Below are 228 nucleotides of genomic sequence, written 5' to 3'. Positions count from 1 at the left end.
TGAGTCAGAACAGCCGGCATTGTAGTCTACTCTACCAGGATCAGGAAACAGGCCTCCATAAAATGTGATGCACACATCTGAATATTTGGGTTGAACTGTTCTGGAACAGTGTTGTAAATACAACTTAACCACTGATTTCTAGTTGTGTCCTCTTTTGGAAGGCCAAACAAAGTAGCGTCACACACGGCAGCCTTGAGTGAGCGGCGGCCAGCGGATTCGACGAAGGAG

Source organism: Sinocyclocheilus rhinocerous, unplaced genomic scaffold (assembly GCF_001515625.1).
Source record: "Sinocyclocheilus rhinocerous isolate Xijiao unplaced genomic scaffold, SAMN03320098_v1.1 scaffold61, whole genome shotgun sequence".
Classification (NCBI taxonomy): domain Eukaryota; kingdom Metazoa; phylum Chordata; class Actinopteri; order Cypriniformes; family Cyprinidae; genus Sinocyclocheilus; species Sinocyclocheilus rhinocerous.
Note: the sequence above shows the minus strand (reverse complement) of the source record.